At 36.8% G+C, this 20283-nt stretch overlaps 2 long non-coding RNA genes across 2 annotated transcripts; both read left to right on the top strand.

Moving 5' to 3' along the window:
• The first annotated feature begins 203 nt into the window (after window positions 1-203).
• On the top strand, window positions 204-2591 carry LOC128077959 (uncharacterized). The gene is made up of 3 exons (XR_008205236.1): window positions 204-1113; window positions 1660-1787; window positions 2140-2591. It is a non-coding gene; the product is annotated as an uncharacterized LOC128077959 (long non-coding RNA).
• A 1044-nt stretch (window positions 2592-3635) lies between these two features.
• On the top strand, window positions 3636-17384 carry LOC128077954 (uncharacterized). The gene is made up of 3 exons (XR_008205229.1): window positions 3636-3741; window positions 9187-9266; window positions 14144-17384. It is a non-coding gene; the product is annotated as an uncharacterized LOC128077954 (long non-coding RNA).
• The last annotated feature ends 2899 nt before the right edge of the window (window positions 17385-20283 follow it).

Genomic DNA, 20283 nt, shown 5'->3' with positions numbered 1-20283 from the left:
GTTGGATGCCAACAGCTATGAACCTCGCTTCTCATCTGATACCTGCCTTGGGAAAAGCATGTGAAAGCAGACTAAAGTTTTTAAGGTAAGTGTGTGAAATGCCAAAGTAGAGAGCAGGCAGCTGTTCAGTAAGTGAAACATGGTGAAAATGGGTACATCCAAACGGTGACATGGCGAGCTGCATTCCTCAGCCAACTGTGGCCTTCTTCAAGGAGTAAGCACTCACCAAGCCCATCGAAGAAGCCTCACCAAGGTGTGGTATGAGACTGAGAGGCAGGGATGGTAAACTTCCTCCTCCTTTTTTCTGGGTGCACCTGCATGAAGCTTTTGTCCTATTTCAGTGCAGCTGGGCACCTGAATCCAGCTAACCCCATCCCACGCGGACCTAACACACTAGCACAGGTAGAAACAGAACGTAATTTGAGAAAGTGCTCTTTTCTGTCTCCTGTCTAAATGTTGATTCTTCATGAAAAAAGATTCTAAATCATCCTATGCCTGAGATGCTTGTGTGTGAATTTGGGTGAATGTGTAAGATATGTAAAGCCAAGGCTAAGGTGACGGCGTTCACAATCCAAGTCTTGGTATGCTGTTGCAATCTGATCTCAGCATATATTGTGCGAGATAATTGGTGTAGCTTGGCTTCACATCTAGTGTTAGGCTGAGCAGAAAGATGAAGATACTGAGCAAATGAAGGTAAAGCCAAGAAGATTTCTGTTAATGTCACTGGAAGTACATTTGTGCATAGAATGACCATGCAAATGTGATGTTTCTCTCTGTCAATCATTTACTCTTATTCTTTCTAGGCATTAGAATTTTGTCTTTTGTTTCTTGTGATTCATGAGAAAAATATCTGTCATCAAACAGTTTACAATTACTGGACAATGTTCTCGTCACTGTCATCTGGGACATGGGAGATTACTCCTGTTGTGGACAGAGATGACTGAAAAGTCTTTTAACATTGTTTGATCTGTCTCTCCCAAAGGTAGAGTGAGTTCTTTTAACTGTACTACTATATATAAGCATATATTCAGAGAGCAGTAGAAGAAGGAGTAAGGAAACAACTGCTAGAGAAAACAAATAGGAAGAAAAGTGGATGATGCCCGCTTTGAGTAGGTAATTTTGGATCTATAGTGATTTATAGTTTAAAGTCCATGCAATGTCAGTGTAACCTACAATTGGATAAATTACTAATTGATGTTAAGGACCTGTTTGCCAACTTTAAAAAAAAGTACTGTGAATAACAGCAGGAGCAACTTCTGATGTGCAAAAGTGATATTTTGTATTTTACTAAATTATGTTCATTAGCTAAAATATTAAGTTTCTAGATGTTGTGGTTTTTTACATATATGTGACTTTCTCTTTTGTGAATCATTTCTGTCCGTATGCAGGCTCTACTCAGTAAGGCCTATACACTCTCAAAGTAAAGAGCAATCAATATTGTGGCCCTCGGAATTCTTCAAGCTATTCTTGAGGCCCATGTGCTCATTTGCAATTTCTGCAGTGATAGAATGGTTTGTGAACTACCTGCGAATCTAGTTGACCTTGCTGAATCTTTTTTTTTTTTTCTATAGTAGTCATTCTTTCTCCCTTGCTCTTCCCACTCTCTTTTTGTTCCTCCTCTCTTCCAAAAGAGAATCAATTTTAAAGTTTTTTTCCCAGTTCTACAGTGGGGAGAATGAGTCCTAAGACACTAAGGAGTTTAAACCTACTCTGCGTTATTTCTGGGCTCACTGCAAAGCCCATTTACAGCAGAGACTTTACATCAACTATAACACAGTTCAGACTGGGTATGTATGTTGTAACTGAGCAAAATTCTCATCTTCCCTCCTCCTTTCATCTCACTTTTCAGTCTCTCTCTGTTTTAGACTGAATACTCTTCACTTTGTGTCCATTCTGTCTCCTCCTCCTCAGTAGAGCTGAGGTTCAAGCTGAACTTCAACAAGTAAAATTTGACTGGGTAAATATATTAATTACAATAATGCATTTATTTATTACTAAATTGTTGAAGTAGAAATCTTAGTAACATCTTTTAAAGTGAAATTACCGTTTCTATATCATTCTAAGAGAAACAAAAGTAAAATACCTATAAGCTTGCCCTTGCAGGATTAACTTTGTTATTTTATTTTTGCCTTTTACTAGATTTTCAGTTAAAGGATTATGTATGGAAGTGTGAGATGTTGATCTTGTCAATAAAATCTCACAACCTCTGTGTGCAGCAGAGCATGACTTTGGATATCATCAGCAAAGAATGTGTGCTTCTCCCAAGAGGTGATTTGCTTTCCCACCATGAAAATGCAATGTTGGTAGTAGAAAATGGAAACTGTGAAAAATTACCAAGAATACAGGTGCATTGCAATAAAACCTCAGCAAACAGATGGGAGTTTTAAAAATCCTGATGTTAATGACACTCTTTGTTTCTTTTCATCTGCCAGAGCATCCTTGTGGCGCACCTTTTTAGTTCTATTGCAAATTTTTAACCACTTCTAATTAAGATTAGATTGAATCCCACCAGTTGTAAGTAAATCCTCAAGCTCACTGTCCAAGTGAACTCCATGAAGATGCCAAAACTTCTAGTGGTTAGGATTAATCTAATTGAGGGTGTTTTTGTGTGTTTACATTTATTGTTATTTATTATTGTTTGTGTCTGCGCGTGTGTACAAATGAATGCTTATAGATTAGAAATAAGAATAATTAAGCAGTAAGTAATTTTACTATTTCAGTATGTATGTGTTTTATCCCTCAGTAAAATTATTCTTGCTTTGAAAGCAATAGGAGGTTTGCTTTTGATTTGAATGATACTCAACTCTTTTAATGTCTGGCTTTTGCTATAATCTGGCATGATTTGATGGTCAAGCTTGATGACCTAGAAGGTCTTTTCCAACCTGAATCCTGTGTTTCTATAATTGCATGCTAGAGCTTTGAAAATCAAAGAACAAAGCTGCTGTTATTTTTTTAACTAAAATTTATTACAGAAGTTGCTGGTCAGAAATATTACCCTGTGTGCATCTCTTGTAAGGCTGGTAGATGAAACTTCAGTTGTGGATGCACTGCAGATTTGTGTTTCACTTTCCAGTGCTCTCTGTGAACAGTAGTTTCATTTTTCTTTTCTTTGGGGGTTCAACATGTTCTTTATTTGACAAGTATGATCCATACCTCTTTGTCGTAGTAGACATTGAATTTCTATCTTTCATGTAAGACCTTGGTGATAACACCTTCCAGCATGCTCCTGAGACTATATTACAGGTTTTAAATTAGTTGAATAATTTTTATTATTTTTCTTGTGTTATTGTTTTGTCAGCAGATTGATCAACCCCTTTTCATTGTTGTCCACATCACTGCAGTCATTTATTTAAAACATTTGTGGTCATTCTGCTTGCTGTTGGCACAAAACTGAAGAAATAGTGTTGTGGGATAAGTAGGGATTCGAAAACATTTCATCTTCCTTTTGTGGTAGTTTCCTCAGTCTGTTTAATTTTGTAATTCACATCTTATCACTTGTGCAGGAGATTAGTTGCTATTCTAACAGTATTGTACGGCACTGTCTCGTTATCATAACTCTTTGTGCTGTCAGATGCTAATCTTCCTGTCCTGAAAGCTTCCCACAGTCTGAGACATTAACTGCATGCTTTATGTTCCAGTTATCTTTACATTAACTAAACTCTGTGTATTGTTACAAATCTAGTGGATATTTGCCTCACATCTCTTCTGCCTGCAGAGAACAACACAACAAAGGGGAAGAAGGTATTTCAGTGAGAATGATTGTGGGTTTCTTCTTAATCTTTCTTCTTAAATCTTAAATCTCAATCTGAGATTAGCTATCTCAGAACATGCAAAACCTTTTCCTAAGAGGAAGTCTCACTGAAGAGGACTTCCTCACTTTGTTGCAGTCTCAATTCTTGTTCATCATGTGCTATATCTCCTATATTACACCATCTAAATATTTGACAGCAGAAGGGATTTTATTTTAATGTTTTATTTTTGGCATAAAGCAGTCTTTAATTAATACTGTCTAGCCAGTACAGGAGCAGTGTTTCTTCTGTTACTGCACACACTAGATAATTTCATATCAAGGACCCTCAGAATTACCAAGGAAAGAAACCTAGACTGATGTTAAGGAACAGACTGTCCATCAGCCCTGCCTGGTCAGGGCTGTCTTCAGAGCTGCAGTCTTGGAAGACTGAGCTATGGTGTCCTGAGGTGAGGCAGACCATTGCAGCACTTGGTATAAGCCCAATCTTTGTGAATCCTGGGCTTCGCTTGCTAATTTCTGTCCCTCTGATCTTCTGGCAAACCTGATATTTATCTCTTAGTCAAGAGATCCCTTCCTACATATCGGGAAATTTCAGTATTTGCTGAATCAGTATCGTTCTAATTTTACCACACCAATTTCCTTTTATTTGATTTATCATCTGGTCCTACGATGGGAAGCCTGAAATAAATATCCTCTGATTTATGTTGTACGTTCACTCAATTCTATAGCAGCTCCTTGTATTTTACTCCCCAGTCAGGTGAATCAGTATTTTCTTCTAAAATGAAACTTAAAGTAATTCTGATATAGAATTTGGGATACAGTTTATAGGAGGTGAAGGCTAAGTATATTCACACGCTTTTGTACACATAGATATGTATATATATGTATGCATACTTATCTACTTTATATATTAAAAAATTGATTTGGAAATTCTTTTGTACACTGTTTTCTACATTAAAAAATGTAGAAAATGTAAAAAATGTCCTCTTCCACAGAATTATTTTTCTCTGTATTTATCTTTGGTTTCTTGGAATTTTACTACATAGACTTCTAGTGTCTCATACAGTTTTCATTTCAGGGCCTGTATCTCTTGCAGTAGGCAGCTTGTTTCACACCAGATTGGATCCTTCTTTTCTTCTGCACAACAATTCTATGTTGCTGATTTTGTAAAAAGGCAATCATCTCCAGATGCTGCCAATGCAGGATTACAGCTTCACACCTGAAATAAACAGTAGAAGAGACTGATTGAAGGAATGAAGGTGTTTTCATACGTGTACAAATACTTAAAATGGAAGGGAAAAGAAAGAGAACTGTCCAATTTATTTTCCTGTAGGTGTTCTTTTCTTCTTGGAGCTTATAGCAGTGACTTTAATTCCACCTCAATTGTGGTGAGATATAATATAATCTGGAACGAGTCTGAAAGCATCCCAGACACATGGGCTGTCTAGAGAAAGCCAAGCAAGTGTCAAACTGAAGGTTCCTTTTTAAGAGATAAGGTGATTATATGCTGTTATAGAAGCCCACTGTGCAATTCCTTAACCTTCATAGTCACAGATTATAACTGAAATTCTCACATCTGATAGTATTTGATGAAGCAATTAGCATTTTGAATCACAGTAGACTAATGCAGTTCAGAATGACACCTGAATATTTTAAATGGCTTAGATGCATCTGATGATTTCTTGTCTCAACGTGCTATACTTTTTATTTCTAGAAAATCTAAGGCACTTTAAAAGTGTAGTATTGTGAAAAAAGTTGCTGTAGCAGGTGTTCTTTTTTTTTTTTAATATAAAGTGCTTTCCCTGGGGGCTTTGGCTTTTCTTTCCTGATCATAAAGTATGTATTAGCTCTTTGAAGCAGTAGTGCAGTCCTATTGTGGTGGGCACTGAAAAGCATAAAATCACAGGCAATCACTTTGCCATTGTATTTTGAGATTAAAAAACAGAGCCTAACAAATGAAGCATATCTTGAGCCAGAAGATGAGGTAACATCAAATAATACAGCATGTCTAGCACAGCTTAACTGTGAATAAATTCTTAGCCAGTCATCCCTTTGCCAATCTGTTTGCCAAGGCAAGGCCTTGATTTGCCTTTCAGGTATCACTGGTTTTTGTTTGTTTCCTTGCCTTTTTTATCTTGTTTGTAATATAGAATTTTAATTTAGGTTTCATTACATTCTTCCAGGAATTCACGAGGAGCATGCTGTTCTTCATAAAACTCAACCTGAACATGTACTTCTGTATTTATTCTCTTCACTCTCTTCCTGACACCTGAGTGACTGGATCCTGGCAGCACATATTTTTAGCAGATTATCCATTTTTTTTAATGTAGAAAACAGTGTACAAGGATTTATACAAAGGCCTTGAGATGACTCAACTATTGGCTTGTATCTCTGCAGCAGAAGGCTGTGGTTTCCATTTCCACCTCATGTACTAGGCTCGTACCCAATGCTTGGCACCGTATTTCAGTGACAGGGGGTGTCGCATCGTGGGAGATGTCATCCCAAAGATGACATGATGAACTCATCTCTATTGTTTCTCCATCTGGAAATGAAAACTCCAATACTTCAAAAAAAGCAGGAGTTTACTTTTGAGCCCCACCGGTCGTTCCTACAATTGTTCCCTGACAATGTGTGTGTCAGATGTTGCTCAGTACATGACAACTATGTTTCTGCCTGAAGAGTTTTTGCAGCATCACTGCCTACACCATTTCCATCAGTGTACTGCATCTGTTGTGCCATTTGTAAAACACTGAGATTTCTATTTACAGAGCAGGATTTTTTCTCAAGTGCTAGTAACAGCAATTGTAAGAAGTCAGGTTTGCTGTTGCTTCCTCTCCCTACTTCCGGAGAGGGAAGTTCTTCTGCTGCAGGGAAGGCACTTGGAGAAGTCAGTGTGTGGCACTGCTGGAGCATTTAATGCATCTGACAGAGGAAATGTAGCCAATTGCATATTTTTCAGTGATACAGAGACAGAAAATCTGTAACTATGGTGCTCGATAGAGGCAGTCACAAAGGGGCAGTTTTGACAAATTATAAATGTGTGTAGTGAAGGAGCCAGGGAAAATGGAGGATTTTAGTTCTTTAGTACATTTTGCTTTTAATTTGGACATGAAATAGTAATATTAATAGTAATGCTTTATCTTCTTGAAATCTACATAGTGGAGATTATCCACACCTGTCCTTCTTGCTCCTTGTTACCCCTATCATTTCATTACTTCTCTGCAGTCTTATAACAACTTTTTGCTCTTGTATTCTCTCCTTCCCCAAGAACTTATCTTCAGAAGGACAAAGAAAGGAGAAATGTTTCAAGTCCTTTCCCTTTTGTGTGCTTTTTTTACCCTTGGTTTGAGAAACATAGGACGTGCTTGACACTATCTGTATGTGATTGCAGATTGTGGGCTTCAGTCCTATGTTTTCATTCTCTTCAGCATCTTCTTAATCTGTTGTGATGAATCTGCATGGATCTTATCATAGACCATTAGTAAGCTCATTCTCAACCAGTTAATGGACTAGATTTCAGATGGATTTGGAGTTAGATACATACAAAGAAAATGCCACCTTGTTCAATACTTTTTAGTTTATCCACTTGTTATACAGTGGCATATTTAGTGCAATATGAGTGCATATTGAGTGCAACACACTCAAACAAAACAAACAAAGAAAAAACAACCAGACAGCCTTATCCAACCATGTTTAGAAATACAAGAAGATAACCAGAAACAGTAACTTGTCATCACTGCTGAGATGTACTGCCCACTGCCCCACTATGCTCACATGCACTGGTTGGTCTCCATCAACGTTCCGTCAATTCTGAAAGATTTAGTTGAGAAGTAAAAGATTAGGTATCAGCATGTTATTTTCTGTTGTGTAGATGGTCCTCTTCTCTACAGGTAGTATAACTTTTCAGTAATACCGTACTTGTCCCTGCGGTTCCCCTGACACAAAACTCAGTTGAAAACCCTAAATTAATTTGTCTTACTGTATGTAGAAAAGAGAGCGTACATCTGCAAGAGAGTCTCATGCGTGAGCAGAGCTGCATATAAAATAGGCTGTTGTTAGGGAATTTAAATCATTTTCCTCTTTAAGAAAAAATTGGCAGCTAGATGTTCTGCCAAACTTTTAGTGGGCTAAAACTCAAAGATCTCTATGGAGAACTGGAAAGAAGCCACTTTGGATCATAGTTTTTACCAACAGGGACTAAAAGGAACGATCAAAACAAATTTGAAGTTTTAATAAACAAACAAGTTTCCATCTTCACTACTTACATTACTGCTTCTCTCTCTTATGCTATGCAGGTATCACTAGGTTGCAGAAAGCAGATGGGGTTCTTATACTTGATTAGACTTTAATATCACTTCATATATATTTTAAAATGTATAAAAAGCCTCATGAATTCAAATGTCCACAGCTACAACCACAGTAATGGCTACACAGCTTATAGACAATAGCCAATGCCAGGTGTTAACTCATGAATATTTATGCACATCAGTCATCATGGAAGCAAAATCCAATTTGGACCTGAACTTACTCCCGGTACAGTGGAAAAAAAACACCTGGTACTCGAAGTGATCCTCCAGGGAACATCTTGGGAAAAAAAATAGTCTTCTCCCTCCCATCCCCATGTGTTTCTTTCCCCAGAAATGGGATGGGGAACAGGGATCACAACATAAAAACGTGATACAGTATTTCTTGATTAATTGATAGAGTTCGTAATTAATTGGAATATCTTTTTCCTCTGAAAAAAATAAATGTGAATAAACACTTTTTTACACACATTTTTTCAGTTGTGTCATGACGGTGGAACTTAAGCTCTGAATATTTATGCATTCTAAATTTCATGAGCTAAGGTAATTTTGAAGATGTCTGTGGAAGAAAAGTCTGTGCATAATTTTATTGTGTTTTATTTAAGTCAGTAAAAATTTTCTTCTAGTTTTATATAACTGGATATAACTGGAAGGCAGCAGAAAGCATTTTTATCACTTAAAAAAACAAAACAAAACAAAACAAAACAAAAAAAACAACTCATTTGAGCTTGGAAAGCTTCAATTCCAAAATAAGATTTTTTTTCCTGAGTTCTGGAGAAGAAAAAAAAAAAAAAAAAAAGTATGGAATTGAAATGGAACAAACATTTAATGCATGTTAAGATACGAGCTGCAGGCCAACCTGGCAGTCTGTACTGATCAGGAAAGCAGGACTGAAATCAGACTTCATCTGGAACTTAAATTTTCACTCTTGCCTTACTTCTCAATTTTCCTCCTGAAAACAGAACCCCATAAACTAAAGATTTAGCGTAAGGGTTGGGAGAGAATATTTGTGACAATAAAAATGCACAAAGCCACATAAAAGTGAATGAGATGCATCTTATATCAATTTGAAATTTAGATAAATGCAGTTAATGAAATAACAGAAAGACCCAGATCTGTTCTTCTTCCTAGTGACCATGGATGAGGAAGTCCTACAGTACCCGTGTGTGTACTCCTTTTCCCAGAGATCTGCCATTTTTCTGCACTAGCAGGTAAGATATTAAAGACCTGATGGTTGTACTGATTTTGAAGGAGAATAAGGCAAACATGAGTGATGTAGACAGCTGGCTGTGCTGCAGCTGGTTGAAAAATGTCTGCTTGAAATGTTGCAGTTACTATAAGCCACTGTATGAGAGCTGAGCTTGGCAGCGTACCCAGCATAAATGATTCTGAAGGATGCAGTTCTACATTTTGCTGATATATTTGTAGATTAATTATTCCTCTTTTCAGCTCCCGAGTTTCCTTTATTTTTTTCTCGACATCTACTATTCCTAGACTGCCAGTGGTTGTACTGGGCCAGAAGAATCCTGACAGTGACAATATTCTTTTGCATGGCCTTAGTGCAGGCTGTGCACCTGCATACCCCTCCAGACAGCCTGCCACAGATTGCAGTGTTGTCTACATCATTTCCAGAAAGGCTGAGAGATCCCTGTGTGTGCCAAGCATTGCACTGGGAGACTGGCTTCATAAACAGCATTCTAAGATTTTCATGGAAAAAGAACTACCTTGGGAATTATTTGTGATGTGCAGCAGAGCCAAGAAAATATCACTGAAGCTCAGTTTTAAAGGAAATGTAAGAGGGCATAAGTTAAAAGATGCAGCCAAGCTAGCATCAATTGCACATCTAAGGTTTGCATCAAGTGGCAGCGAGCAGTTAGATGGCTGTTTGCAAACCAAGATCATGATGGATCCTCATCTGGCTTTGGTTATCAAAGCAGAAGCATGCAGTGGCAAAAGCTACAGCCATCATTGCATCACTAGGGAACATTTTTTATATTTGCTCTGTAGCTGTAACAGCTAACAGAAGTCTGCAGTATCTAGAGAAACAGCTCAGAATGTACTTTCTAAGGAATTGCCTTTACAAAGCTCAGTCCATTTTCTATGGACTCAAACAGCAATTCAGACAGATGCAAATAAGTTAAAAACATGTATCTGTACTTGGAAAAAGGATGAGGACTTAGATGTAACAACCTAATACTCAGCTATACGTGCAGTTTGGAGCTTGTGGTATGTAATGTTTAGAATTCTGCAGAAGTATTTCTTATAGGAAAGATGCTAACTCATATCTTCTAATTAATTTTCAACTGAACATGATGGAATAGAGAAAATATCAAGGGGAGAAAGGAGTAGGAGTCATCAGATCTTAGAGCCATAAGAAATATTTTTTCCTCTTTAGTTACAGTTTCATATCTTGGTAATGCTGCAATTGGTAATTTACAGTACAAAAGAGCGCTGGGCTTATGTGGAATGTAGTTAGTCATTCAGATGTAAGATTTTCTTTCAGAGAAGCCATAATGGCCTGACAGAAAGTTTAACCAGAATGTGCCAGCAGTACACTTCACCAGAACTGTGATGCTGGAGACTGGTACATTCCATAGTCCTAAAGCAGATGGATACACATGGGGAAAAGAGCCATGTCCTGTCCCCAGCAGCGTGTTCCAACTCTGAAGTGAGATGTCCATGCCTGCAGTAACAACTTTGCGCCAGCAGCATAACTGCATTTGATGAAACATCGGTTTAAGCAAGACATTACTGTGGGTTGTACCTAATGGTGAGGTTGGAGGGCCCTGTGTGCTTTGGAGCTGTGAAGTCAAAGCACAGGCAGGCTGATCCCAACTCCTTTCCACCCCAAGCAAAGCTCTGCTGTGTCCAATGGTGACTGGAGGCCTGAGGGGCCAGGAAGCTATGGGCACTCAGCAGCTGCATATAAACCCTCATAAATTAGCACGTTAGAAATTCACATGAATGTAATGTGTTCTTGTCTGCACTTTTGCTCCTCTAGTGGCAGCTATGAGATAAATTGTTTCAAAGGGAAAGCATCTTATATTTAATATTAAATATATTTAATATTAAAGAAAAGTATGAAAAAAGAACACTAGAAAAGCATTACAATCTGCCAAAAATGCAAGAGGGTGGAGTGGGAAAATTGTGGAAATGCATGGACAGTATCCCAAAATGGAGATCTGAAAGAACTGCAGAGAATTCAGGCCAGTAAATGAAAAACGTGCTAGAAAAGTTTTGGTGATCTGACTTCACTGTCAGCAACTGCTATTCAGGTTACTTGTTAAGTAGAAATTACAATTTTTCCTTATTTATTCAGCTGTTTATCTAGTTTATGTCTCAGCATGTTTGACTTCAGGTACTACTGGTGGAAAAAAAAAAAAAAAAAAAAGAGGAATATCAACATAATAATTCCCATTTGCTTTTGAAATGTAATTTCCTCCCTATTTTCTCAGTGACCTGGAGCTAGTCCTTTAAACACGTTCGGCTCCAAAATGTAAGACAATTTATTTTTCTGTCGAGATAGTGAGGGATTCAGATATGAAGTAATGCATCCTTACGCTTTGCAGCTAATACCAATTTTCTGCTTTCTGCTGATATTTTGATATCTCTGCTTACCGTGGTCATCTCTGTATGTGAGTTACAAAACACAGAAGCAAAAAAAGACAAATTCTAACAGAGCAATAGCACGTTAGATAGAGCAAGTCACAAAAACAATGCCAGGCTCTGAGAAGTCTCTATTTACAGAGCTTTCCTATGGTCCTTTCTGAAACAATAAACAGATTCTAGGGCAACAGATACAGCTCCTTCCAACTGATACCAGCCCTTCTCTCAGTTATGCAGCCATACTACTTTTATCTGCATATGTGACACTACATGTGCACACACATTTACTTTACTGAACACAACAGAAAGGGGAAATAGGTTCCAAAGACTTTTAAGCAATGTTCAATAGGAAGGAGAAAATGAAGTGCTTCTGAATGTGTGCAATATTGTATTATTATTCCATTATTATTTGAATGTTTCTAGTTGTTGCTTGGCCTTTGAAATTGTACAAAAAAAAAAATTAAAAATCATCAAAGATGGCGAAGAGAACATGTCAGAAAATATATCCATAGGTCTTTGCAGGGTTTGTTAGTATACGTATGTAGGTTGTTTTATATGCAAAGGCATGGAGATGCATTTTCCTTCACTTTTATCTGTGTATCAGTTTTCTAGTTAATGTGTTGCTTTCAATTAAGTATAAAACAATAAGAAGTAGAAGGTGACTTTGTTGTCTAAGTGACAAGAATGATGGCTGAAATCCGGCAGCTGCACCATTTCTTTCTAAACCAATCCCAAATTCAATTAAAATTCTATTCTGGGGGCACAAGTAATAATCTGTGATAATTGCATTACAGTAATTTAAACTACATACTTTTTAATCTCATGTAATTTAAATGCATCCAAGGAAGACAGCTTGAACTACAAATTTTTGTTTCCTAATATTGGAAGTAATGTATGTAAATGGAAACTAAATTATAAAACTTTGCTTCACATTACTTTTATGGCTATGTAATGCTCTCAGATTGTTATTACTTGAACTATACTAAGAATTTATGAAATTGCCATTTAACATGATTAGTACTGTTATTTGTTTGAGTCCTCATAATTCTAGAAACATTTAGGTTTTTATTTTGTCTATCAATTAAAAGAAGAATAATAAATATTAGGGAAAACAGTGCATTTGCAATGAGATCTTGCTCAGGAAGCAGGGAGAATGATATGTTCTCAGGTCACAGACTCCATATTCTCAGTAGGATCACATTGCAAATCAAGGCTAGGACAAGACAGCAGAACGAAATAACTGTATCAAACTGAACATGTTATTTCTGTGATTAAACAAACACAGCACATTAGGAAATGATGAAGAGAATACATACTACAAAGTTGAGTAATTTGACCTTATTGGCTTCTGCTAGATTGCATGCCCTTGGGTAGGGATTGAAGTCAAAAGTACATGGAAGGTCTCCAAGGAAAATGTGGAGTCCAAGACATTCCTCAGTCAGACACTGCTTACCTTAAAATGGCTGTGATCAATTTGTCAGTAAGGAGATCCTGCATAACAATAACAACATAGCAGAGCAGGTCTGTTAGATTTGAGTTTCAAGGAATTGATGCAAGTTATTATTTTCCTTATTTTGTTTCCGTACCCGGCAGGTTGGTTGGTTGGTTTCTCAGATTTCAACAAATGTTAAAATTTTTAACAAATTCTGATCTGTTTGAGTCTCCTTACATCTGAGTAACTGGAAGGCTGATGTGGGGATACAGTATGCACATAGCTGGTTATCTCAGTAGAGTACAGATAAGAATTTCGTAATAGACAAATTATCTGATATTCTTAAATAACTTCTGTTCAGTTTTCCACATACTGTTAAAATTTGTATTGGTAGAGTTATGGTTCTGCTTGGTCTTGATTAAATATGTATGTATACCATAAAAAAAAAAGTCTCCTACAAAATATAAATGCAAGTGCTTACGTAAAAACACCTCTGTGCAGTATGACAGGTACAGGCAGAGCCTTGCTAACAGAGAAATAACTGTTGTTTCCTTTGCATTAGATCATTTACTCCATGACTTGAATTTCAGGGAGCTTAGTAATAACTTTTTCATTTCTTTCCTTGTCAACTAGAAATCCAGTAATTACAATTACATTTTTTGAAACTGACAATATATATTGTCATAAATATTGCACCACTTTACATTTTTTGTATCAAAGTAAAAGGGTTCAAGGGTTTCTGTGTATTCATCTCATCTGCCAACTATACCTCAGAAAGTGCAGGAACTAAAGTTTTTAAATTACTCCCTATGCAAATGTAGAAACATGGAAAATGTTTCACTTAATTTTCTCAGCTAAGGTCAACTTCATTTGGTGAATGCAACAAGTCAGCCTGTAGCAGTAAGCAATCATCTATCAGCTTACTGAAAAGGCAGCTGTATGTCCTTGGCATTTGTGTTAGAGACAACTGAGTTTCCTGCTATTTGTACTGAAAATGTAAACACAAGTCAACAGATTTGAGATATGAGTCCTTTCTTATTTCTGTTTCAGATGTAACATGGTGAAGTCACAAGATTTTGCATTAAGTTTTCTTTAGAGAATTCAACAAGACAGAATTTCTTTTATAAGAGATCTGTGTCAGTGAGTTTCTTCAGTAACTTCCAGACATAAAAACATCTCCTTGATTAAGGAAAAATCTGACTGGTGCGTTGCTTTTTTGTTTGTTTTTCAATTCAAAATCCACAGTTCGTTGATTCTCTGAAAATGTAGACTCAAATTGCAAAGATATTGCATTACATGCACTTCATCCAAATTTCTCAGAGGACAGAATAGAAGCAGACACTACTCATCTGAGATACTATCTTATATATTATTTTGAAACAGGTTTGGTATAAAAAGCAGAAAGATAGGGACGATGTGAAAATTGAGACCCCCGAGTTTGACATTTTCAAATGTTCACAGCTTCCAGTGTGATGTTAAGTTAAATGAATGACACTCGAGTAATCTGGCAGTTTCCAGAGGCCAAGATGAGCATGTGTGAGGACTGATTCTTTATTACACATAACTTCTTTAAGCCTTACTGAAGCAAGCACAGCTCCCTAGTGGTCATCTAGGAGAGTTCATAATAAGAGTGAGTGAAAAGGAAGATATTTTAACTTAATAGTCAAAAAACATTGTGAGAGGGTAGTACAGTAAACCAGAAATCCTCACCTTCTGAACTCCTTGTATAAAGAACTGTAATTGAGGATTGTGTCACACACTGAAGCTCCCCTATGAGTTTGATCATAACTGATACATAATGTGCAGTTTTAGGGAAAAGTTAATTTTAAAATGTTAGAATAGCATGCTCCAAACAGTTGTCTCCATATGTTTGCAGATGTAAATGTATAGAAGAACAGTGGTTCCTTCATCCATGTGCTATGTTATCTACATGTGTATATATAGCTTTAGCATATATGCATCTTTTTATTATCACACTCACTTGTACTTGTGGTACCTATTATGCTGTGTACAGATTTTATCCTCTGTAATCCTTTTATTATCTCTGTGAATTTGTAAACGTTTCCTTTGAAGATTAATCCCATAATTAAAGGGCATATTTAAGTAATGAAACTCTGGATTGCTCGTACTTAAGTGGCGTGTGCAATCTTCAACAATGACAATACATCTAAACATGCATTTTGGTAGAAGTAACCAAGTGCAAGCTGATATTTCCAAAAGAAGGACTTGGAACTGCTGATACACGACACACCAGGTAAGTGTGAATATTTTATTGTTCATTATGCTTTGGTTGGAACAGACTTCGTTTAAGCAGTTACATTTAATTCATGTCTACTGATGTCGTATGACGCCTTTCTTGTGTATTAAACAGAAAAAGGCTCAGTTTTACCAGTACACAAGAGTAATATTCCACAACTGACGGAAGAAGCAACAATATATGCTGAATCAAAGTCTAAATATCCTACATCACAAATTACTCCATTTTCTGTTTCATGCCTTGTCTGCCTGTGGGTAAGCAGGTCATCAGCTCATTCTAGTGGAGTCCTATTTCTTTGGTTACTAATTTGTTCTGAAAGCTACCTTCATTTGTGAAAGCTGTCCCACATTTCCTGCCATAACAAAGTCTTCCTGCTGGCTGAACAAGAATAGACTAAATAATCCTGCCTGCTGCCAGAATTCAACAAGGCACAGATGGAAGTTGCAGTCATCAGATGTTTGAGCAGCAGATTACGCTGCTTCTAGTCATTGGTGCTGAAGTGTTTCACCAGGGGGATAAGTTTGTTCACTTGATCTCTTCAGTTTGGGCTTGAAATGGAACCCCTGGTGGTGACTTACTGTAATTAATGGACCATCATATTAGGATTTCCCTTAATTTGCAATTGTCGGGGGGAAGAAATGGTGTATTAAGATCAAAATATGAATTATTATTATTTTTTTTAACAAAAAGCCACATCTGATAAAGTTTTATAGAAATACTGAGCAAGCTTCTCTGTCCTTCAAGTAAAACCCTGAGGCTAGAACTGACTGGATCATAACAAATGTCTCACTAACTGCCAAAAATATGTATGGGAAGCACAGCCTTGTTGGGTAACTGAGCACATGTAATTTTGAATAAATACAGCAATTGTCATGTATTATTTGAAAAAGATGGAATAGAAAGTTGTAATCTATTGACCTTGTTCAGGTAATGAAGACTAAGGAGTTTCAAGCAAATATGAGGGGGAAAAAGAAAGAACAATGAAGTGTTCTGTAGAAATGTTTTTATTGAGTCTGGGGCCTTGGCTGGGTAAAAGGAGATCACAAGACAGTTAAAAAGCTGCAGGAGATAAAACTGCTGAATGACCAAAGGATTAGAGACCTCACTAAAAGTTCTTCTCCTCAATATCACTTAGTGAGCCAACACTAATGAGATATTTTGCAAGGATGAACATCCATAAAGAAACTTCTGCAGGTGGTGTTCTTTTATCTCTTTCTCTTACTCTACCTGGAAGAAAAAACACCCTTATAGTTGGCCTGTGTAATTATTTTTCTTTTGACAGTCTGTCATAAAGGAAAATAAAGAATTAAGTAACAGCATCCTTTCCATGTGATGAGTAGCAACAGTTCTGTAATCCTTATCTGAAATCTGTTGGCAGTTGGAAGTAGGAAATTTAATGATTTTTTTCTTTGAGTTTTATAAAGGGTACTGGACTGCCAACATTAACATGTGACATTAGCATTTGTTCCTTATAAAATATATATTTCAAGGGAATTCCTGTTAGAGTAAGCTCAGCTTTCTCATTTCCTGATTTCATCTCCAAACTTTCTTTGGACTTTTTTTTCTGTATTGTTAATTTCTTTGTGTGGTACTTTCTTTGCTCGTTGCATAGGCAGAGCTTTTGGTTACTGGCAGCCTTGACAAAATTTTCAGATTGTAGGCATGATTTTTTTAATAACTGCAAATAAAAATGGGTTTTTCAAACCTGTATTTTCTGAATTTGGTCTATGTTTTTTTTGCTGGAGGGGTATTAAATTAATTTGAGTTAAAGCTTCCAAGAATGTATAACCTTACTCTGTATCATATGGTAAACAGCTTTGTCACCCAAAAAAACTCAGTCCAACTTGTGAAAGTTAATAATCAAGCTATGCTTCATCACTCCTTCATGCAAGATAAGTGATTAGTTTTCTCTACAATACAGCGTAGATAACCAGAACTTGGCACATGTGCTTGTCTGATAGCAGTGAAAAACAAACAAGAAGCCAATAACTGAAGTCTGAAAAGATGATGAACAGGAATTTGCATGAAAATTTGTTTGAGGAATATTTTGTCTGATGTATGAATTTTGTATTCTAGATTCCCAGATATTGTAATCAAAGTAATTGCTCTAGTTAATCTACTGCATATGGTGATCTAACTCATTTATTTCAATTCACCACCCCAGTAGCATACTTTTATCTAAATTATACTTTATTCAGTTCAGACTATGAAGAATCCTGTATTTTCTTTTCAAATAACTTTTTTTTTTTTTTTTTTTTTTTTTTTTTTTTTTTTGCTGCTTCACTTTCCAGCTTTTTTGTTTCAGGTAGAGTAGAGATGTTTGTACGATTTTCCAGTAAAAAAGCTCTCTTATTTTAAAGTTAAGTTTGTATGAGTGTATTCAGATTAACCCTTATTTTAAAAAATGTTTTGTACTGAATTTTATGATTTCTTTACAATCTTGACTTCAGTACCTAAAGTAATTTTCAAACAGAGCACCTGGATCTCATAGTATCCCTAGTCTGAGAGGATGCACTAGCATTGGCAACAGTGAGCTCCCTGATCAGTTAGAAAGACTACAGCAAGTCTTTTGCAATGTCACAGTCTAGCTGGGTTCACTTTTCTTAGCTCTTGTACTTGTTTGATCCATGTGTAATCTAGGTTTTATGTGGGAAGGGAATAGCGAAAAAAAAAAAAAAAAAAGAGCTCATTTAAGATGAGAGTAGGAAAAAAACCCCACTATTTTGAAGTACATTGTACTGAGAGTGCTTTTTTTTAGGAGAATCTGTGGCCTTTGGAAATGAATCACCTTTAAAAAGGAATGACCAGGATGACCTGAAGGAGGTGAAGAGGCAGGCAGTCAGCCCAGCTCACTTTTTCCTTCTGTGCAGTGTCATCACAAAACTCTTCGCTATTTTTCATCTGTTGTGACCACAATGTTAAGAAAGGTAGGTGCAAGTCCTACTTATTTTAAAATGGTACAACTGAGAAGCCAATGTTGCTGTCTCTTAACCCATAGAGCAGATGTGTATGTTTAAAGTGCCAGATTCTAATGGAAGGTTTAATATTAAAAAACCTCCAAAACACAGAACCATAGAATTCCTCAGGTTGGAAAAGACCTTAAAGATCATCAGGTCCAACCACAGCCTAACCTTACTATCATGGCCCTGAGCACCACATCCAAATGGTTTTTAAACACATCCAGGGATGGTGATTTAACCACCTCCTTGGGGGAGCCTATTCCAGTGTTTAACACTTTCTGTAAAGAAGTGTTTCGTGATATCCAATCTAAACCTGCCCTGGTGCAACTTGAGGCCGTTTCCCCTCATCCTTTCACCTGTCACTAATGAGAAGCGACCAACCCCGCTCTGCTGTAAGCACCTTTCAGTTATTGGAAGAGAGCAATAAGGTCTCCCCTCAGCCTCCTTAGTTCCTGTTAGTGCAGGAAACTTTTAGCATAATTGAGTACAGTTTTTGATGTGTCAAGGAGGCACTTCATAGAAGAATCATAGAATGTCCTGGGTTGAAAAGCACCACAATGACCATCTGGTTCCAACCCCCTGCTATGTGCAGGGTCACCAATCAGCAGACCAGGCTGCCCAGAGCCACATCCAGCCTGGCCTTGAATGCCTCCAGGGATGGGACATCCACAGCCTCCTTGGGCAACCTGTTCCACTTGTGATTGTAGAGTATAAAAATTGCAAGAATGGTAATTTTAAAGCATGCACATGAGGATGCAAATACAGCAGTCACTTTTCTTAAAAACCATTGCTCACCTGAAGGTTGTGATTGCAAAAATAGCTCTGTGGCACTGAAATGACAGGATTTAAATATAAGTAATCGAATGTTAAGCATGCAGCTACTGCAAATTGTGAATGCCTTGGAGGAAAAATTCTACAAATTGACTCTTTGTACGGATGTGAAGTAAGGAACATCCAAGCACGAGCAACTGTTTGAAGATTTATAATTAAACAGGATGTGTCTGAAAGACCAAAAATTAATAACACGGTTTTAAGAATGCTGGAATTTATGTATGCATATATTTGTGCAACTGCATTCTGTTGTAGATGTTTAGCGTGTATTTAGGCTTTTTATAGTATTGGAAAATGTGTAGTTTACTTGGCATCAAGATAACATCATTGCAACTGAGCTGATAAACAATTGCACTGGTTTCACATCCTCCTGTTCAGGTGTAGTTCTTGAATGATAACAGCTAGCTCTAATCCAATTCACAATTTCCAAAAATAGGAACCAAATATATGTCTAATAATTCTAAAATGAAGGAATGGGGAAGATGTCCTTAAAGGAGGAAAAAAATGGATCAAGATGTGCATTTATTAACTTAATGTTTATTATTGAGTCTAGTTTATTTTTCAGTTGATCCACAAAGTACTGTTTTTTATCATGTAGTGCATAAGTCTGCTTTAAGTGATTGCAAGAATGAAAGATTATTGTACACTTAAATTATAATATACATATGGGCATATCTTTAGAACATCTTCCTCAGCAGCCTATAATTAGATACCAGTTTCCTACAGTAGACAGTAAAGTGACAGCTGGGAGTATGGAAACAACACTAGAAATTCCAGATGTGATTTGAAGAATATGTAGTCGGGGAAAAAGAAGCCCTTTCCATTTGAATTTTCAGGTTTTGGTTTTGCTGCTAAGTTCAGCATGACTCAAATTGACTCTGACAGAGGCATGATTCAAAGTCATTATGGTCCATGGAGCTATTGGCATTGCTTTTATAAGACTTTTGATTGGTCTTGAATGTAGTATTTGCATTAGTTTAAGTATTAGCCTGCAGTAATTTGCACATTGTTTCTGTTATTAGCCGTTACTCTGGAAGTCAGCTAATGACACACGCTTGGTTTCTATTACACAACGTTGTATCTGTATCAGTTAATTAGCTATCAGCTGAAATTCCCTTGCTTTTCTAGCATAGTTGTTCACC

This window comes from Tympanuchus pallidicinctus, unplaced genomic scaffold (assembly GCF_026119805.1).
Source record: "Tympanuchus pallidicinctus isolate F22 unplaced genomic scaffold, pur_lepc_1.0 scaffold16, whole genome shotgun sequence".
NCBI classification, from domain to species: domain Eukaryota; kingdom Metazoa; phylum Chordata; class Aves; order Galliformes; family Phasianidae; genus Tympanuchus; species Tympanuchus pallidicinctus.
The sequence above is the reverse complement of the archived record's forward strand: the minus strand, read 5'-3'. Positions and strand labels throughout refer to the sequence as shown.